Source organism: Giraffa tippelskirchi, chromosome 3, assembly GCF_054371585.1.
Source record: "Giraffa tippelskirchi isolate mGirTip1 chromosome 3, T2T-mGirTip1v1.2.pri, whole genome shotgun sequence".
Taxonomy (NCBI): domain Eukaryota; kingdom Metazoa; phylum Chordata; class Mammalia; order Artiodactyla; family Giraffidae; genus Giraffa; species Giraffa tippelskirchi.
In genome coordinates this window covers 4,298,614-4,319,996 of record NC_137277.1, presented here as the reverse complement: position 1 = coordinate 4,319,996, position 21,383 = coordinate 4,298,614, and the positions used below count along the sequence as shown (strand labels likewise).

The 21,383-nt window shown below is 44.1% G+C and overlaps 1 long non-coding RNA gene across 10 annotated transcripts in view; it reads left to right on the top strand.

Annotated features, from left to right (window-relative positions):
* LOC145543545 (uncharacterized) overlaps positions 1-21,383 on the top strand; it is a 448,599-nt gene that overhangs the window by 141,571 nt on the left and 285,645 nt on the right. For 7 of the 10 annotated variants that reach the window (XR_014080792.1, XR_014080784.1, XR_014080787.1 and 4 more), the window contains one exon: positions 14,306-14,418. This is a non-coding gene — a long non-coding RNA (uncharacterized LOC145543545). Of the gene's footprint in view, positions 1-9,493; positions 9,652-10,860; positions 10,962-14,305; positions 14,419-17,080; positions 17,249-17,415; positions 19,747-21,383 lie in introns of those variants that run through there. The other 3 variants (XR_014080794.1, XR_014080793.1, XR_014080782.1) reach the window with 2 other exon arrangements.

Sequence of the window (21,383 nt, the reverse complement as noted above, 5' to 3'; positions counted from 1 at the left end):
GTCTATGAGACAGAAACAGACCCATGGATACAGGGAACACACTTGCGGTTGCCAAGCTGGGTGGGGTAGGGAGGGATGGCGTGAGAGTTTGGAGTTAGTAGACACAGACTGTTGTATAGGATGGATAAACAGCAAAGTCCTACTGTATAGCACAGGGAACTATATCCTGTGATAAACCATAATGGAAAAGAAGAGGTAATGGATTGCATATTTATGTATAACTGAGTCACTTTGCTGTACAGCAGAAACTAATGTAACATGGTAAGAAAAAGAAATTACCCATGAGATAATACAAGAAAAATATTCTCAGACGCAGGTTTTGGAGATAGTTTGATCCTTTGGGATCATGCTTAGGCAAGACCAGAGTAGCGTTTAGTTCAGGGTTGACTTCACCCTTTTTACTCAACCTGATGACTTGTGAACTACGAGGTTTTCCTTCCGGCTGGTGGGACCCAGGTGAGCAGTGTTCCTTGCAGGTGTTTCTCTCCTCAGCCTCAGGGAGTGTTCTAAGCGTATGCGCTGCACACGTTCTGTCTCTGGAGCTCTCAGCTCTGTGCCTCTCTGTTCCCACTGACTCTGTCCTGCGAGCTCCAGTTGCTTTGACCTTTTCAGACGACCATTTCCATCTCCTCAACTCAAGGAGATGTCTAAGCTCCACCTGGTCTCCCTAAATCCCCCCCAGCAGTCAGCGAGGGAGGCGGTTGGACTTACCTTGTGGATTCTCTCCTCTCAGGGTTCATTGTCCCTCGTTGGCTGATGTCCAGTGTCTTCAGAACCACTGTCTCAGGGATTTTTGTCCCAATTTAAAAAATCTGTTTCAGGTGAGAGGATAAATAGGGTTCCTTTTACTTCCATCTTGGCCAGAGGTAGAACTCATGCATGTACAGCTGTGATAAAAACGAAAACTTCATTAAAAAATTATGATCTCAGCCACCGTTAACAAGCTCTAATCTTCTCCTGTACAGCTGAAGTTATGACGACAGAGCCGGCACAGTTTTCAAGAGTAACAACTTGGGTCTCTCCCAATAATTTTAGCTAAAGAACAGTCTCCTGTTTCCTATTTACAGGTTGCTATTTTTGAGAGACTTGTCATTCTACTTTGAGTGGCTCATATAATGTTGAGGATGTAGGAGACAGGTGTATTCCTCAAGTGGATACAGTACCTGGGGCACTTCTAGGTAAGGGATTTCACATCTCAGATCCATAGCCTCTTCTATAAAAACTGATACCATGTATTTGTTCTATCATTGTGAGGATTAACTGAGATGTTTATAAGAAGACTACTAAAAGCACGGAGCCGATTCACAATTATGCTTGGAAAATACTAGTTCACTTATTCTTTTTTAAAGACTTTTTTTTTTTTTAATGTGGCCCATTTTTAAAGACTTTATTGAATTTGTTCTAACATTGCTTCTGTTTCATGTTTTGGTTTTTCGTCCAGTGAGGCATGTGGGGTGTTAGCTCCCCAACCAAGGATCAAACCTGAACCCCCCTGCATTGGAAGGCCAAGTCTTAACGGCCGGACTGCCAGGGAAGTCCCTAATTAATTCATTCTTAAGTACTCCAATCAAGTAATTCTAGTGATAGGTCTATTATGGTCTTTTTCCTGGTCTTGTCAAAACCTACTGGCTGTTTGCCTGGTTGACATGTCTTACAATTTCTTAGTGTTTTTAGCTGGATCCTGAAGGGTAGTGTACTGCAGAGCTCCGTTGTCTGCTAGTAACCAAGGCACATAACTTGGCACACAGGCGGGCAGGCCTGCAGCGAGTCTCAGATCTAGGCCAGGGGTGAGGAAGTGGACAGCTTCCTGCCTCTTTCCAGCCGAGGGCCAGCAGCTGGAGACACACATCCGTGGCAGAAGATTGGCTGCTTTAGCAGCTAATTAACGAGGGGGACTGAACATGACATTTGGAAAGTTCCTGAGTGCTCACCTCTGTCGCGCGAAGCTGAATAACATCCTTACGCTCTCTGTCACATCGTTTATGTGCACTTCTCTTGGCTCGGCCTCAGCACACTGCATAAATCCACAGCTGCAGAGGCCGAAATCTCATATAAAATTGAAGGATTTATTTTGAGGTATTGAAAGGTTTACAGCCGAAAAAGTTAAAATTCGCCGAATCGGCATTTGGAGGACTCTCCTGTGAGCCTCAACCCTCTTGGCTCTCCGGGTCTGTTCTCTGAATTCCCGTCTCTGCGGGGAGACGAGGAAGCCAGGGGAAACGGTGACGTGGATGGAATTGTCCAGATTTTACCTACTCTTGGCCTTTGTGGCTTCATATTTCAACCTAAGTAGCCCCTGAAAGCCGTTATTACGATGCTGGGACCCACATGCAAGAAAAATAAAACAGCAGCTTCATTCCGCTCTGCACATAACTTCAATCTGCACCAGTGATCTGGGGCCCGACTGCATTTTGGACTCCAGAAACTTCTGTCAGTTTTCATGACACGTTTTTCGAGTTCAGTGTTAAGGTTTCAGTGCCAGCTTCCCTGCATCTGTGCAGCCTTGGTGGACATCATTTGGAAGTGGCCTTAGAGCTTTTCCCATACAATAAATGCCTATGTTATCCCTCCTGTGTTTAACCCAGTGTTCAACACTTCCTTGTGTGGATTCCCTAGAATCGTCTCTAGGGGCTTCCTAGATTTCTGGCTTGTGGTCCGGTTCCTTTATTGAGCTGTGTGTGCTGTGCTTAGTTGCTCACTCGTGTCCAGCTCTTTGCGACCCCTTGGACTGTAGCCCGCCAGGCTCTTCTGTCCATGGGATTCTCCAGGCAAGAATCCTGGAGTGGGTTGCCATTCCCTCCTCCAGGGAATCTTCCCAACCCTGGGATCAAACCCAGGTCTCTTGCATTACAGGTGGATTCTTTACCAACTGAGCCAGCAGGGAAGCTCGTGGAGCTAGGAAGGATAACTCTTCAAATCTTAAAATGCTTGCTGTTAGACTTATCTTTCGAGACTTCCCTGGTGGCCCAGTGGTTAAGACCTCGCCTTCCCATGCACGGAGTATGCATTGGATCCCTGGTTGGGGAAATAAGATCCTGCATGTTGTGTGGCATGGCCAAAATAACAAACAAACGAACCTGGAGGCTGGCAGATAGACCATCTCAATTAAAAATAATAATGAAAATAATGCTTCCTAGGTGGCACAGTAGTAAAGAATCCACCTGCCAGTGCAGGAGGTGCAAGAGATGTGGGTTCAATCCCTGGATTGGGAAGAGACCCTGGAGGAGGAAATGGCAACCCACTTCAGGATTCTTGCCTGGAGAATCCAAGGGACAGAGGAGACTGGCTGGCTATAACCTATGGGGTTGCAAAGAGTCAGACACGACTGAGCATGCGCAGAACAGAATAATGAAAATAAATGTGTATGTGAAATGCCATTAAGGGAGAAGGCTGAAAGGAAGTGTGGCATATCGGCAAGGCTAGTAAAGAGAAACTGGGAGTTTTCAGATCTGGTACTGGTCCACTGAGTTTTCCTACCATCTGAAGCAGGGGTGTGGTGGGCGGGAAGGAAATACAATACTTGTCTTAATCGTTTCATCTGTGATGGGAGAAATATCTAGTGTGTTTATGGATGACACATACTTTACCTTCCAGGGGTTTTGTGGGAAATGAGTGAGGTGCTACACATAGCCATGAAAGCTGTAATGACTTAAAAAAATATCCGGAGTGATGACTAATTAGAATGTCAGTTCAATTAATTGGCCACTGCTGCTCTTTTGAGTTTCTACGTGTCTCCCCCCACCACCCATCATCCCCTTTTCCTTTTCTCCAGCCCTCTCCCAATCTGGAAGGCAAGATGGTGTCCTTCCATGAAGGCTATTAGAGTTCCATTAGCCAGAACAGTCAGGTGTCTGTATCTGCAGATTTGGGACCCGCGATGGGGGCGCCGACAGTACTAACCCACTTTATATGATGGACTTGAGCGTCCCCTGGACTTTGCTATCTGCGGCTGAGAGGTGGCAAGGTGGTCCCGAAAGCAATCCCTGCCCACCCCAAGGGACGAAGGTGCCATCTTTCTTATATGTTTCTGCAGCCATTACAGTGCTTCTTGTACTCAGAATTATTTCTGTGTTTCTGAGTACAGAAGTGGCAGCAGGACTTAACAAGTGGAAACAGTCTTTAATCTAAAATAGGAGAGTAAAACCGGGCCCTGACTTCCCCCTCTTCTGGTGGTCCCTTCCGGGAAGCATGTTAGTCACTCTGTCGCATTGCACTCTTCGGGACCCCATGGACTGTAGCCCTCCAGGCTCCTCTGTCCGTGGGATTTCTCGGGCAAGAGTACTGGAGTGGGTTGCCATTCCTTCCTCCACGGGATCTTTCTGACCCAGGGATTGAACCTGCGTCTCTTGCACTGCAGGCAGATTCTTTACCCTCTGAGCCACCAGGAGTTGGCTCCCTGTTTAGCTGAAATGCAACTCTTTGCACTCCTCTGTGGAGCAGGCAGTCCTTTAGCTGTGTCATCGTGAATAAGCCAGGGGATCCCTCGCAACCTTTTGTAAGCACACCTGTGTCTGAACTCTGCAAGGGCCTGGCATTTTGTGAAATCGCCTTTATCCTGTGAGCAGAGAAATCTTTTTTACCTTTCTCTGCCCGATGCCAGTTCCAACAGCTGTAACTATTTCATTTTTAATTTGCTCCTTGCAGCCTTGTCTCTGCTTAATCCATTAGGACAACTTTGAGTGTTCCCGGCTCATATATTTATAAAGAAGAGGGGGAAAAAAATGAAGGGAAAAGACTTTGAATAATAGTATCTAAATTGTAGCCAAATGTACTCAGAACTCTCCTAGGTTAAATTGCAAATAATTTTCTTTCAAACATCACAAACACTCTCTCTAACTTAACTCAACAAATTGGACCGAGAGGTTTCATTGGGATCGGAAACATGATTCATTCTCCTTTACTCTCCCTGGGTTTCTCTTTCTGTCTCTCCTCCCTCTTGCTTTTCTTCTGTAAAGGTTCTTCTGGTTCTGTTTTAGCTGCATTTCATTATCTCTAAGTTTCCTCCCTGGAGCTCCCATGAATAATTCGCCTGTCTGTTGAGAGAGCCTGGTTGGAGACCAACCCCTTCCTCATGGTGCAGGGAGATGGGAGGAAGGCTGCTTTAAATCAATCAGTTGACACTAATCTAAGGTCTAATTAGCTCTGGGTGGGCGTGTGCTTTGATTATAGGAAGTGCCTCAGGCAGTGGCTGGCATCTCAAGGGCCGTTCCGCACGTATCAATCATCCTTTGACAAGGAGATCTAGAAGGAAAAAAAAATGAGGAAGGGGGTGGGGTGGGGACACTTTTCCCTCCATCATCTGCTGATTATCTGTTTCCAATGATCCAAACCAATGCGCTTTGAACCTCACCCCTTTGCTCTTAGCAATGAGCACCCTCACCACAGAGACAAACTTTCTAAAATCATCTAAAACTGCCAGTTGTGTCAAATAATGACTTCCTGTGTCACAAAGGAACTAATTACATCTAATAGCGGTTATGTGCTTTTTTTTAATCTAACCTAAATGCTGAAGCTTTACTTTTCAATATTCCCCCGAACCCTCCAAAAGGAACAATTCTTTATAATGGATTTCTTCCTGTTTACAGCTTACATGAAATGATGGATGGCTGAACAAAAAGCGGCAACATCTTTAATTAAAATGAGAGATTGTTTTTATTGAAAATGGCATGCCTGTAATGATTTTCTGATTGTCTTATTTCTTCTTGTACCTTAATTCACTCTTCTGGGAGGTGGGGGTGGAAGGGCGGCCGTTTAGAAATGTCCTCAGTAGTGGCTCTGGCAGGTTTAAATGCTGCTGCTACTGTTCCTGTCTCGGGTAGGAGGGTAGGTGGCTGGTCTCATTCCTTTCCTCTTCTCTGGGACCTAAAGATCCATGAGATGATGATTAGATCAGAAGTAGTAAGGTAGTTTGAGTGCCTTCCAGTTTTTAAACAAAGAAAAACAAATCTAACCAAGGGGGTTAATTTCACTCTCATTCTTACGGGTCATGAGGCTGAGAGAGGTGTTTGAAAAGAGCGTTTTTACTTCCGATCTGTCTGATCTGCCTTTCTGTGTACTTCCTGTTTCCAATGATTCCGAGCTGCCCACCTGGCTAGACACAGGAACGTGAAGTGATAGTAAAAGTGATCTTACAGAGATTCCTGTGCCAAGCCTGGTGCACAGCCCAGTCTGGGGCTTTGCAGATGATCGGTGGGGTTTTAGTCCTGGCTGTGCTACTTCCCAGCTGTGTGACCCTGGGCAGAGTACTTAACCTTGGTGAACCTCACCTGCAAAATGGAAATCACGACAGTGCCTACTTCACAGGGTGATTATGAAAATCAAATCATATGATACCTGTGGCGTGTTTAGCACATGGTAAGCACTCAATAAAATGTTAACTGGTGGCGATGGTGCGGGTAAGTGAGTGTTTTCCCGACAACCCTGGCTGAGTTCAGAAATCCACGGAAGGTCTGTCTTTCTTTGGGGGCAGAGACTTGAAAGTGAAGTTCTCCCAAAATTTTACATGCAGCTCAAGCAGCATCCTAATAGTAGTCTCATAGGCAGGACTATAGGCTTATAGGAGCCTTGTGTCATGGACGTAACATTAAATACTTGTAAGATTTCAGGCCTACTTTGAATTAAGGCATCTCTATTTCAAGAATTTTCAGAAGGCTAAACTTTCTTATCATGATATATGAAGAAAGTCTGGCTTGACAATTTTATTAGAAAATTTACATTCGAATGTTCATTGGAAAACTCCTATCCTTGCGAACTTGAAGAAAACAGTCCCCTCCCCCCAACACAACAGTAATTGCGCGTCACTTCCATTACTTAAAATAGATAAGAGGTTGGATGGCATCACCAACTCAATGGACATGAGTTTGGGTAAACTCCGGGAGTTGGTGATGGACAGGGAGGCCTGGTGTGCTGCGATTCATGGGGTCGCAAAGAGTCGGACACGACTGAGCGACTGAACTGAACTGAACTGAACTGAGGCTTCATTGCAATTTTGATAAGAACAGTTAAAGATGTAATATGCAGAGATGTTATTTGATTACTTTCAATGACTTACAGTAACTCAGATTGCCAATAAAGATTCTCTCCTCTTATCTATTTTAAGTAATGGAAGTGATGCGCAATTAGTATGCTGTATGGTGAACATTCAATATTTGAAGATTTTTGTAGACTCAGAAACACAGACTTGAGCTTGCCAAGGGGGAGGATGCCAGTGGGGCGATGGAGCTGGGGGTCGGGAGTGGCGGATGCAGACTGTCGTACAGGATGGATAAACAGCAAGGTCCTCCTGTGCAGCACAGGGGGCAGAGTCAACATCCTGTGATGAACTGTAATGGAAAAGAATGTAAAACATGTATAAAGTGTGTTAGTTGCTCAGTCGTGTCCGACTCTTTGCGACCCCATGGACTGTAGCCCTCCAGGCTCCTCTGTCCATGGGATTCTCCCAGCAAGAATACTGGAGTGAGTAGCCATGCCCTTCTCCAGGGGATCTTCCCAATCCACGGGTCAAATCTTCCTCTCCTGCATCGCAGGCAGATTCTTTACAGTCTGAGCCACCAGGGAAGTCCCAAAATATGTATATATGTATATAAAACTGAATCACTTTGCTGTACGACAGAAATCAACACAACATTATAAATCAACTATACTTCAAAAAGATTTAAAAAATACTTGTAGGTTTTTAGATTCCAGATGTTACACACTTAATTGGTTTAGTAAATGTCTTTATGATTCTTTCAATAAAAGGAAAATGAGATATGAAATAAAAAAATTAAATGGATTTGCATCACGTTTAATATCTGAATTAACTGTCTCAGTCAGGAGAGTGGTATTATATTTTCAATGTTATTTTCATAGCTAGTCAAAATAAAAACCAATGCCCATAAGTAGCAACAAGGAAAACAACCCTTGCATTCTAAAAGCCCATATCACCTTTTGTTGTGAACGTGGGTAGAAAAATCCTAGCTAAACTCAGGAGTAGGCTACAGAAGTTATAATACAGAGGCTGCTCTATTAAATTGTCACTCCCTGCAGGTACACACGATGCACTGGGGGTGATAAATAGTTCTCGGCTACTGTGGGAACACGTTTTTAAACTATGGTTGGAGGGATTTTGTCTAGACTGTAGAAAGCGCTTTCTACATGAGGGTTATGTGTCATGGGAAAGCACTATTACAACAGGGGTTACCGAACTTCCTGCTCTGGGAGTTTTTATAATAAGAGCCAGGCTGGTGTCATTTCACACAAGACCTGCCCGGAGGTAGGGGAATGGATAAAATGACCTTTCCTGCCTCCTCCAAGGATTATGACTGGTCCTTAATGAAAACCTGGTACCGTGGACTCATTGGGTATGGAACGATGCTTTTGAGGCCAAAGTTTAATTTCATAACAGCAATCGGATACTGTAGATAGATGGATTGCGCTCTTCAGGAGATGGATAAAATGACTTGGTCTTCGGAGTACATCTCAAGGGACGTTTTAAGGCATATTCTCTGGGAAGTGCTTTTGGTGCTGCAGAGGCATTCCTTGATGATTTAATGGGCTTTTTCCATTTCCAGGTCTTATGATGTGTTATTACCACCATCGAGCGGTTAGAGTCTAACATTTTAGTGTCCACATGGTAACGGACACCGGCTAAACAGCTGGGCCATCCAGCTTCTCAGTCTGGCCTTGCTTGCTTGCCGCACGGTTACTCGAGGCTGTGGCTGCGTTGCTTCTTTTTAGCTCTTTTGGATTTGAGCGTGTTGTCTGTTGTTAAGATCTGCATGTCGAGTCACTCGGTTTCGGCCGGCATTCCAAGGAGGTGGCTGGGAAAGGGTATGGGTCCTGCAGCCTGCTCTCTTGAAAGTTAAAACTCCCTGTTGCCTTTGATCTCAAGTCTATTTACTTTCACTAAAGTAACAGATAGGATTGACTTGAGAATGCCAAATAGGAACAATGTTGAATTAGGATACCAAATATGAAGTGTGTGTGTGTGTGTGTGTGTGTGTGTGTGTGTGTAGGGGATTCACACCACTCTTGTTCAATGGACGGCTCAAATAAATGCCTGTGTTGTTACTTTTTGGTGGTTCTTACAAGCGGCAGCTCTGAAAAGAGATAGGATTGCTACACTTACTATTGAAATAGGCCACTGGGCAGGCTTTGGGAGACAGAGCTACAAGGAAGCTTTCTGGCCTCCCCTTTGTAGCTGTTCATGTTGAATGCTGGCTACTTTGGGCTTCTGCTGCTCCCGAAACAGAATCAGGTGGTGAACAATGGAGCCCCAGGAAGGGAGGGCGGGTGGGCGTCCCCCGCGACAGGTGCGGTGACGTGGCGCTCCTTTCCCACATGTATCAGTCGGTCTCCAGCGGCCTGTGTGCTCTGAAAACAAAGGCTCGTGCGGATCAGGTGTCTGCCAGTTAGAAGCAAAAGAGCAACATGGAGGTGGATGCGGGGGGCGAGGAGGGGTGGGGCGTGGCGAGAGGGGTGGTTTGTGTGCTTGCGTCTCTGTTACTCCCGCATCCAGAGCTGGGATGTGAAACCCTATCTGGGTTATTTTGCTCCCAGTAATCACGGTGCACTGAGGTTCCGAGATGGTATCTGGGTGGTGAACACAGAGAGAAGGTCCATTGTTCCTCCCTTCATCTGTGTGGCGGAGCTGCCAGCAAGAGTCTTCAGGTGGGACAGGGACGTTCCCGGCGAGGCAGACACCCTCCGGGACCCGGGCCGGGGCTCCCAGCTGCAGACTCTCTTCCTGTGCCAACGCCTGCAGCCTCTCCCTCATATATCATTCATTTTTAATGGACTGATAGCGCCTGTCATATCCTTAAAGTTGACCTGAAATTGTGATACTCCCTTGGAACAATTTGAGATCAGACAAGTAGAAGACATGTTTGTGGTTAAGGAATTATTTTCAGGGGCCTGTCCAAGTGTTTCCATATGAGGCTAATGCCGTTTTTGTAAGGAGCAAATGCAAGAGACACAATAAATATTACTTCGTTTCCTCTGGTCCATTAAAAAGAGAAAGATTCTGATGGTGGAGAGAAGGCATTCAAGGAGAGATTTTTTTCTTTTTCCAAAAGCAAGTAAAATGTCCTCTTATCTAAGCAAGTATCACTTTTCTCTCTCTTTTTTTTTTTTTTTTTTGCTATTTTTGGGTCTCTTTTTTCTTTTCTTTAGGCTTGAAGTTTGCATAGGCATCTGTGGTCTATGTTTTGAGTCATTTTCGCTTTCTGCATAGTTGAGGAGGGAAGAGCTCTATTCCCATAATTCCTGCTTGAAAGTTACTTGGTTGATGTCTGCGATGTCTATGTCTACCCTTGGTATCTGCTATTCTATATATAGAGTCCTTTTTCCTCCGTCTTTCTGTTTGTTGACTTCCTCTCATCTTCCAAAACGTGGACAGCGTGTCCCTTCTTGGGTCAAGCCTTCCATAGCCCCCTTCGGCATAATGTAAGCACGCTCCTCTTGGCCACCCTGCTGTTTTCCGATGCTGGTGCAGATGCATTCGTGCACGATATTTATTTGTGAATATGGCTGGCTCCTCTCTGCGTCATGCGTCTGTCTGGTGCAGGGCGATTTTCCTCCTTCTTTAGTTCCACCACTGTCTGGTGTGGAGCTCCAGAGATGCTGATAGAGGAGTCCAGGGCTTAATGGTGCTTTCAGAGGCCAGGACAAGCTCGACTGACATGATGCTCAGTCCCCTTTACTGATTTGCCACAGATGAGCGTCAGAGCCCAGAGTATTAATGGTGGTTCTCCATAGGAGGAATTCTCCAATTAGGGATTCTCTAAGAATTCCTTTCTTAGCAATAAGTGTTTTACATGATATGTAAGGTCGATGTCAGATTTACGACGGTCAGACTTCTTTGTATGTGTTTGGGTGCAGATGACTAATGATGATGATGACATGAGAAAGAACGATTCAGCAGCTGACATTTCAAACCCAGTAGTGTTTGAAACGTTCCAGGCACGATGGGAAGCAGATTTGTACGTACAATCATATATTTCCTGCTAACAAGAATGCAGTGAGTTATATGCTATTATCTTCATGTTCTACGTGAGGAAACTGAGGTAAGGCATGATTAAGTGGCTTATTCGGGATCCTCCGCAGGCATGAATAGCGAAGTCCGGATGAGGGCCCAGGGAGCACCACAGGGCTGTTAGTGTAAGCAAGGGCCACGAGACACAGCCATGGGTGCGGTCTCGGTCCTGAGCAGTTGGAGGCAGCCGGCCTGGATTTCTTACCCCACTAGAATGTGAAAGGCATCCACTGCTGCCTGTGTGATGCGTGTGAGGTCAATCGTGTCTGAGCCTTTGAGACCTGATGGACCAAGCCCGCCAGGCTCCTCCGTCCATGGGATTCTCCAGGCAAGGATACTGGAGTGGGTTTCCATTTCCTCCTCCAGGGGATCTTCCTGACCCTGGGACTGAACCCACATCTCCTGCACCTCCTTCATTAGCAGGCAGATTCTGTACCCCTGAGCCACCTGGGAAGCCCCCTGAGTGCTTCCTAGTTCCATATTATCTGTAAACCTCCTCTGATCTTCCAAGAGATCAGGAAAATGTGGACTGGACAACCTGGACAAACCTGCGTCTCCAGACTCAGTGAAACCCGTCATCTGGGATTCTGCCTGTGTCTCTGGTCTCAGAAGAAATTTGTGGGTCTAAGTGGTTTTCTAGAAAATGTTGGCCAAAAACCACATTCACCCCAATTGCTGTATGAATGAAACACATGGGTTTTCTTTGTGTTTTTTGAATAATTCCAGTGGTGGCCTCAAGCTTCTATTTCCCTGTATTTGTGTGGAGTCAACCAAAATAGCTTTGTATAAACAACAAAAAGTATGAAAAAGCATATGCACCTTGTCACTGCTGTGCCAGCTGGAAACACTCTTAGGAACACATCTGCATCCACAAAAAAACTGTGGCTTTGGTATTGACCAGCTTTTAAAATGCCAAAGAAATCGCTTCTTCGGGTGTCTCTGTCTTATATTTAGCTACTTTTCAGTTTTTGTATTTGCACATTAGCTAGTATTTCAAGCATCACATTTTTCTTCTCAAATTGAAAAGACTCAGTTATATTCTTCAAAGATATTTTTAATTGTATCTAATACTGAAAAGTGCTAAATTCTAACAAGGAGGAGAATAATGTTGCTTTTAAGTTGGTAATATTATATTTTTATAGTTCATTATCGGGAAATTTCTAATGTATTTTCTTCACCTTGTGTCTTTAAATGGTTTGAAGTTTTTAAAAGGTTTATGGACATGATGAGTATAAAAGTAAGTCTCATTCCCGTAAACATCACTAGAACTCATTCTAGAAAGGAAAGCAATGGTCTACATCTGTATGTCAATTATATTTTTTCTATGGCACAATGTTTATGAACTATAATAATTATTTTGTTATCTTTTTATTTACCAGCTATTTTTGGTATAACACAGAAAATGAGACAAGAAATAACAAGTTTACCTACCGTGTTTGATCTCAAATATTTCTCTCCTTTTAGTCATATTAATCTACCAGGATTAAAAGTGGCTGTTATAATAAGGCAAGATTTGAACATGACTGGTGAAATCAGTTACAGTATTAGGGAACATTTGTATGGAAGAGCATGTTTAATGTTTTCCACAGGCATATTGCAAGAAAAGTACTCATAAAGTTTACCAGAATGAAATTGTTATTGTCATTTAGTCGACTAAATCGGGTCTGACTCTTTGTGACCCTATGCACTATAGCCCACCAGGCTCCTCTGTCCATGGGATTTTTCCAATCAAGAATACTGGAGTGGGTTGCCATTCTCTTCTCCAGAGGATCTTTCGGACCCAGGGATCAAACCTGCATTTCCTGCAATTGGTAGGTAGGTTCTTTACCGCTGAGCCACCAGGGAAGCCCCAATAGAATGAAATTAGTCTTTATCTGATGCAGCTCAAGATTTGTCCCTGGCTAAGTTTCTTCAAAGCCCTTTATTGACATCAGTCTATACTGTATAGCTTGAGTATTTTTACTTATGTAGATACTGTGAGTACTCAGAATATTTAAAAAAATATATTCTATGACTTCAGTAAGTTATAGGTGCTGCAGTACCAGTTAGGAGTGTTGATAAACTGAGTCCACGTACAATGATAGAACATACCATTAGAAGGCACTTCGAATGAGTAAATTTCAGGGATTTTTCTTGAAGAAAAGCTAATTGAGACTCAAAAGATTAAATCATCAACTAAGAATAGCAGAAAGATAGTATATGATCTCACATCTTCCCTATCTCTAGATTTTAATTGTGACTGATATTTTAGATTCCAGGCTGCACAAGAATTATATCTATCCTTTTCTGTATAACAGGTAGATTAGGACCAATTTCAGATTCATATTTATATATTTTTAATTGTGATGAAAGTTTCCTCACCATTAATCCAGAAGTAGATAGATTGTCAATGTTACAATAATGAATTTGGGATTAATTAGCTCCAAATTATGGTTTGACCAGATACGATGCTGAATGGTGGTAAGCAGAATGGATTATGGACTTCCCAGATGGCTCAGTGGTAAAGAGTCCGCCTGCCAAGCAGGAGACATGGCTTCGATCTCTGAGTCAGGAAAATCCCCTGGAGAAGGAAATGGCAACCCACTCCAGTATTCTTGCCTGGAGAATCCTATGGACAGAGGAGCCTGGCGGGCTACAGCCCATGGGGCTGCAAAGTAGTCAGATACGACTTAGCAACTAAATGACAAAAAGGGGATTACACAGGAAAAAAAAAAATCAGTGGAAGACAATGCCTATGGGAGTAGAGATACCCTTTTTAACACAAAACTTTTTTATATTCTGTATAGCCAGCTAACAATGTTGTGATAGTTTCAAGTGCACGGCAGAACAGCTCAGCCTTACATAAACATGTATCCATTCTCCACCAAACTCTCCTCCCACCCAGGCAGCCTCATAACATAGAGAGTTCTCTGTACCAACAGTAGGACCATGTTGGTTGTCCATTTTAAATATGTCAGCGTGTACATGTCCATCCCCAACGCTCTAACTATCGTTTATCCCCATCCTTCCTCCAGGTAGGGACCCATTTTTTACCATTAGAAAATAAAATAAAGGTCATACTTTCAGCCATACCAGTGTCCAGGTATAGTCAATTACCACACCTCCCAAATCCACTCATATTACTATGTGACTTCCCAGCGGCTCTCCTCAAAATATGGTCTCTGGTTCCCCATCCCTAGAACCTGGACTGCCTTGCAACTTGCCTTTACCAGGCACACACGGTGAGTATGACAAGGTGCCAGTTCTGAGCATGTGCTTTAAGTGGCCTTGTTCATCTCTCCTCTCTCCCAGGACACATCCCATGCTCCACGAGCACAAACTTCTGTTACTTTCCTTGATGATGAGAAACATTTGCCTGTATGACCTCTGTCACTTCGGTCGCCAGACAGTGGATCACGAGACACGTAAGTGAGGCCATCCTGTTGCAAGCATCCCCCAGCTGGTCTGCTAGCGAACCTCATGAACAGTTAATTATAAGCAAACCCAAAACCCATTGGAGGGCACCCGAACCTGCTCCAAATCAAAAGGACTGCCCAGCTGACCCACAGACCCTGGAGCAGTAATAGATGCGTATTGCTTTAAGCCACGGAGTTTTGGAGTGGCTTCTTAGCATCTTTGTGGCAACAGCTAACAGATATACATGGTCAAACATTAAATATATGACTATAGCAGTCGTGGGACTCAGACATTCCACAAGCCACATGTAATATTCATTTTCACTCAGGTATAGTCAAAGTCGTTGTTTTCAGTTACTTGGCTACTTGTTACTTGGTTCAAAGCTCCATTGACTTGACAATTATCCTTTTTAAAAATTCCAATAGAATTTTAATTGTTGTTGAGTCACTATGTCCTACTCTCTGTGACCCCATGGACTACATACTGCATGCTAGGCTTCCCTGTCTTTCACTGACTGCCAGAGTTTGCTCAGATTCATGTCCACTGAGTCGGTGATACTGTCTAACCATCTCATCCTCTGCTCCCCCCCTCTTTGTTAAATATCATAATTAATGCATATATGTGGCATCTAGGAAAACGGTACAGATGCACCTGTTTGCAGGGCAGAAATAGAGATGCAGACACAGGAATGAAATATGGGCACAGAGGGGAAAGGAGAGGGTGGCATCAACCGGAAGAGCAGCACTGATGCGTATGCAGACTAGGTAGTCAGCATGTGCCTCGTGTTCAGTCGTGTCTGACTCTCTGTGACTCCATGGACAGTAACCTGTCAGGCTCCTCTGTCGATGGGATTTTCCAGGTAGGAATACTCGAGTGGGTTACCATTTCCTTCTCTAATATATACACTACCATGTGTCAAATAGATAGCTAATGGGAAGCTGCCATATAGCGCAGGCAACTCGGTACTCTGTGATGACCTGGAGGGGTAGGAGAGGGAGCAGGGTGGGAGGGAGTTCCAAGAGGAAGGGGATTTATGTTTACATGTAGCTGATTCACTTAATTATACGGCAGAAACTAACACAGCGCTGTAGAGCAATTATATTCCAGTTTTAAGCATTGAGCTTAGAAGTCACTTAGTCCAACCATTAACTTTACAGAAAAATAATCCAGGCTGGATGAGTTAAAGAACAAATCTACAGCTATTCCTCCAGTTACTTACAGGCCCAGAGCTTATATTCTCGCTACTCAACATCAGATGCTTTGATTTTGCTTCTAGAAAGACATCATAAAGAGACAAATATTATGTGAATATTGTGTTTTACAGAGATCACAACTAAATGCCATCTTATCTGTAAGAAAAAAAATAATTCAATGTTTTCCAGTCTGAAAAAAAAGAGCAAAATGTCATCAGTCCTGCCTGGGGACATCTACACACAGGTGTGTGTCTGTCTGCATCTATTTCTCACGTTGATGTGTGATCCTCTGCTGTTTATTGCAGCTTGGTGATTTCAGTGAGAAAGCACAGCTTTTCCTTTTAGATCAAGGCCTTATTACCTTTTCACTTAGACGTTTTGCCTTGCGACACCCTCTTGCAGCATGCAGGTCTCTTGCAGTGTTCAAGAACTGCAAATGTGCACGGCTGTCTCCACACCCTGCCCCTGAAACATGGCTCCGAGCCGTTTCCTTCGGGGAATAAACTGTCATTTTTCACCACATTAAATTTTATAAGTTTCAAGCGAATGGAAAATGGATTTTATTATTTTTTCTCTCTCTCTCTTTTTTTTTTTTTTGCCACAAATGTTTTATGGCTGCAAAAACAGAATTTGTGGTTTCAACTGTTCAAGTCTGATGCAGAAAGCTGCGGAACCTCTTATGTAACCTGATGGCCTGAATAATTATCAAAATATTTTGCTTTCCACCCTTTCTAAGCTTTAGCAGCAGCAAAAAAAAATTAGTGTATGCAACCTTTTGACCACAAAATAATAATAATGAGAAAGCCCCTTTTACAAGGGCTGCTTCTACACCTACACACTAAAGATGCTGTAACTGGGGAAAGTCAACGCTCAAGCTGCACCTGTATTCCTGCTCTTACTGGGAACTACCTTTTGCAAGGAAGAAAACATAGCCCGTGAGAAGAACAGTCAGGGTTCAGAGTAAGGGGAAGAAAAGGAATGGAGATTTGGAGCCATACGGTGCCCCATCCTTTCTGAATCCAGAAGTCGCGTTACGCCGGTCTAAAGAGGAATGGGACACAAGCCGGGTGTGTGTGGATGTGTGTGTGTTTCTTTGGGTTTAAACAAAGCACTATTTCTCAGTGTCTGCTGAGAATAGAATGTCCTCTTAGCTGATTCTGTATAGTATCAGCTCAGACGTCATTTCATTTTTTATAGAAAAGTTATTAATTTATTTTTTATTTTGGGTGTACTGGGTCTTGGTTGGGAGAAGGCAATGGTACCCCACTCCAGTACTCTTGCCGGGAGAATCCCAGGGATGGCAGAGCCTGGTGGGCTGCCATCTATGGGGTCACACAGAGTCGGACACGACTGAAGCGACTTAGACTTAGACTTACACTGGGTCTTGGTCGTTGTGCCCCGGCTTCTCTAGTTGCAGCAAATGGGGGCGATTCTTCATTGTGCTCGGGCTTCCCCTTGCGGTGGCGTCTCGTTGCAGGGCCTGGGCTCTGGTGCACAAGCCCAGCAGATGTGGTGCGTGGGCTCAGTTGCCCTGAGGCATGTGGAATCTTCCCCAGCCAGGAATCAAACCCATGCCCCTTGCACTGGCAGGTGGATTCTTAACCACTGGACCCCCAGGGACGTCCCAGACATCATTTCGATACAGGTGAGCTTCACTTTGTGAAATCTGGGATCCAGAATATTATGCTGGTGAATAAGTTCTTATAATGAATTCTATAATTTATATATGAACTATAAAGAGTTCTGCTGTAATGTAAATACCACCCCCATTTCCAAAAATGAAAGAAAACTGATCTGTTTTATCTATTTCAGTTTTGATTGTTTTCAAACAATCAAATGGTGACTGCAGCCATGAAATGAAAAGACGCTGGCTCCTTGGAAGCAAAGTTATGACCAACCTAGACAGCATATTAAAAAGCAGAGACATTGCTTTGCCAACAAAGGTCCGTCTAGTCAAAGCTATGGTTTTTCCAGTAGTCATGTATGGATGTGAGAGTTGGACTATAAAGAAAGCTGAGCACTGAAGAATTGATGCTTTTGAACCGTGGTGTTGGAGAAGACTCTTGAGAGTCCCTTGGGCTGCAAGGAGATCCAACCAGTCCTTCCTAAAGGAAATCAATCCTGAATATTCATTGGAAGGACTGATTCTGAAGCTGAAACTCCAATACTTTCTCCACCTGATGCAAAGAACTGACTCATTTGAGAAAACCCTGGTGCTGGGAAAGATTGAAGGCAGGAGGAGAAGGGGACGCCAGAGGATGAGATGGTTGGATGGCATCACAGACTCAATAGACATGAATTTGAGTAAACTCTGGGAGTTGGTGATGGACAGGGAGGCCTGGCATGTTGCAGTCCATGGGGTCGCAGAGTCGGACACAACTGTGCTACAACTGAACTGAACTGAACTGATTGTTTTCCCCTTGATCACATTTTTATCTCATAAATGCCTTTATTAGAATCATATACTCCTTAGGGAAAGAAAGGGCTTTCCTGGTGGCTCAAATGGTAAAGAATCCACCTGCAATGTGGGGGACCTAGGTTCAATCCCTGGACGAGGAAGTTCCCCTGGAAGGGGGCATGGCAACCCACTCCAGTGTTCTTGCCTGGAGAATCCCATGGACAGAGGAGCCTGGTGGGCTACAGTCCATGGGATGGCAAAGAGTTGGACACAACTGAGCGACTCAACCACCAAACCATGCTAGTATGCAATAGAAACTCAGGAAATGTTTTCTAAGGGTTGAATGAACCCGCCGAGTTCTACTTCTAATGTTGTTATTATTGTTGTTGTGTAGTTTCTCAGGCATTTCTGACTCTTTGTGACCCCATGGATTGTAGCCAGCCAGCCTCCTCTAAGTCCATGGGATTCTCCAGATGAGAACACTGGAGTGGATTGCCATTCCCTTCTCCGGGGGATCTTCCAACCTAGCGATTGAACGTACTTCTCCTGCATTGGCAGGTGGATTTTTCACCACTGAGCCACCTGGGAAACCCCTGCTTCTAATGAATGGCATACAATTAGCAGATGCCCAAGGCTGGTATTTTTCTGACCCAGAGACTGAAGGGCAATAAGAAATACCTGCCTTTAAACTTATCAGATATTATAAGGATGTGGAGTTTCAGTAGCAGATATGACATCACTTTTTAATTCTAAAGATTGTATTACAAGCTATATGAACTCTCAATGTCTATTTCCTGTTGAGGTGTGTGCTCACTTATGGGAGTATCTTCTTAAAAGAGATGGGTGACAGAATCATCTGTATAGGATTTCAGATAAAATGTAAAGATATAACATTATCATAGGAGTCATATAAATCCACTAAATTTGGTCTAGCCATAGTCCTAAAGAGGATTAATGTAATGGCATGTAATGTAAGAACATAAAAACCAATGATTTGGGCTTCCCAGGTAGTACTGTAGTAAAGAATCTGCCTGCTAATTTAGGAGACATAGGTTCGATTCCTGGGTTGGGAAGATCCCCTGGAGCAGGAAATGGCAACCCACTCCAGTATTCTTACTTGGAAAATCCCATGGACAGGAGGAGCCTGGCAGGTTATAGTCCAGGGTGTTGAAAAGAGTTGGACATGACACCACACACACATACCAATGATTTAGCTCTCATTCAAGATCTTGCAAAAGTGGCTCTTTGCAGAGGCTCTGTAGAGTTTTTAATGCATAAGCTCAGGCTTTTGAGTCTGACGGACGTGGTGTGGAATAGCAGCTTCATTCACTTATAGAATAAGTTAAAGAGTATCTCTATGCTTCATCCCGCCCCCCCTCCCCTGAAAGTGTTGAGAGAATCTCTCATTTTGGAATTTATGAGCGTATGGAGTGATACAGTTTACAAGGTGATGAGATTTTAGATCATAGACTCTGAAGTCAGGTCCCCTGGGTTCATCTTCTGGCCCCTTGCTCACAGTCAGGTAAACCTGAGTGAGTTTCCCAGCTTCTCAGCACTTCTGTTTGGGACAGTTTTCATGAAAATAAAAAAATAATACCATTTCCCGAAACATGGGATAGGTTGGATACATTTTGGTCACTGTTGTTATCATTATTCTTGTTATATTATTTATATTCTCATTAAATGGAAGCAATTTTTACTTTTAAATTAAACCATCCAGAAGAGGCAAATCCATTTGGAGGAGATGAATACTGGTTGTTTTATTTGTTTTCAAAGAGATGCTTTATCATACTTAGAAAGTTATTCTAATGAAAGAATTGGTTTATTTTCACGGGAGTTTCCAAAAGGGAAGGCTTCGCCCATACTGGGTCTTGCTACCTTATAGTCAGGGGGACTTCAGAAAGGAAATGGTTGTTATTGACTCTTTGCGACCCCATGAACTACAGCACACCAGGCTCCTCTGTCCTCCCTATCTCCCGGAATTTGCTCAAACTCATCTCCATTGAGTTGGTGATGCCATCCAACCATCTCATCCTCTATAGTCCCCTCTCCTCCTGCCCTCAATCTTTCCCAGCGTCAGAGTCTTTTCCAATGAGTCAGTTCTTCGCCTCAGGTGGCCAAAATATTGCAGCTTCAGCTTCAGCATCAGTCCTTCCGGTGAATGATGCTGTATTGGAAAATTCTCTCACTTCCTATTGGATTAACCTCATGTCCATCCACTGTGAATCCTGGTGATTATCCACCCATGCTGCTTGGTTAATAACAGCCTGCTGTTCAGTGGGTATTGAGTTTGAGGGCTGATGGAGTTTCCTTTTCAAATCAACTCTTTTGGAAATCCTCCCTAATAGAACTTGGTTCCTATGGCCTGAGAACAATGCGACCAAATAAGCCACCAGCTGGAGTTGAAGAGATGGCAAAGCTAAAAGGCATATCTCATTCTGGGGAAAATTAACCTCCCAATTTTGCCCAGTAATTGATTCCATCTGACCAAGGAGTTTCAGTCTCGACTGTGACTGTCGTTTGGATAGCTGGGAAGCGAAAGCCTGTAATTACAGTCAGGCAACCCTGTTATCAGAGCCTGGGGAGGGCTTTCGTCTCTTCCTACCCTGGGTGATCACAGGTGAGCCTGGGCAGGGAGGGAGGAAGGACCGGGGGAAAGGAGGTTGGTGGCTCCTTCTCGACAGGGAAAGGCCCCTGAGGCAACCACGACCCTGGAGAAAAGGTCAGAGGTCTTTGGGAGTCCCCATGAGTTTTTCCTGATATGAACAGAAAGAGGCTAGAGCTTCCTGCCAGCTGCAAATTCTTCTTTCCAGGGAGATGCTTTGCCTGGACATTGCTAATAAAATCTTGGGACTGTTAGGATTAATAGGTAGTGGGGAGAATGATATCCATGCCATCTCTAATATGTCATTAGCAGCTTCAGAAATAATTTTATTTTGTTCAGATAAGATTTGAGAGCTGACAGTGTGAGCTCTGAATTGTACAGAACACAGTAAATTAGGTAAAATAAAAAATTACAGAGACCCACTATTGGGGGCTTCCCCGGTGGCTCAGTCATAAAGAATCTGCGCGCAATGCAGGAGATTCAGGAGACACAGGTTTGATCCCTGGCTTGGGAAGATCCACTGGAGGAAGGCATGACAGCCCACTCCAGTATTCTTGTCTGGAAAATCCCAGGGACAGAGGAGTCTAGCTGACTGCAGTCCATTAGAGTCTCAGAGTCAGACATGACTGAAGCGACTGAGCGTGCACACACGCACACTATTTTACCATGTGTAAAATAGAAATACCTAGTGGGAAGCTGCTATATAGCACAGGGAGATCAGCTCAGTGCTCAGTGATGACCTAGAGGAGTGGGGTGGACGGGGGAGAGAGGCTCAAT